The following is a 454-nucleotide window of genomic DNA, read 5'->3' as shown; positions in this document are numbered from 1 at the left end:
GCCGGGCAGATCAAACGTGCAAACTTTTTATTTTTATTTTACTTAAAACAAAATCACACTCCGCAACGTTTCTGAATGGTGAATGCTGGAAAGCAGTCATTGCTAAAAATTGTTCTTTTGATGATTCGTTTGCGGAACATGACATTTCATTGTAATAAACTTGCCAATATCTGAAACCCACGATTTCTGTGGGTTTTTTTTTTAAAGGCAGGAAATAATTTGCATTGTAAACTGTCCGTGAGATATATTTAAACAATCTTCCGGCCAGTTTAAATATAGCAAACAGAACGATGGCAGTCACGAGATTTTACTTTAGCAGGACCGAAGGCCTGAATGCTAACTGTTCCATGTTTCCATGTACCCCGCGATGGGAAAGAGGAAAGGCAGCTGCCTCACAGCCCAGCCATCCATCGCCGCAGCTCCCTTAGAATCACAGAACCGTTATGGTTGGAAG

The sequence above is a fragment of the Cariama cristata genome, unplaced genomic scaffold, assembly GCF_000690535.1.
Source record: "Cariama cristata isolate BGI_N322 unplaced genomic scaffold, ASM69053v1 scaffold12961, whole genome shotgun sequence".
Lineage (NCBI taxonomy): Eukaryota > Metazoa > Chordata > Aves > Cariamiformes > Cariamidae > Cariama > Cariama cristata.
This window is presented reverse-complemented; position numbering follows the sequence as displayed.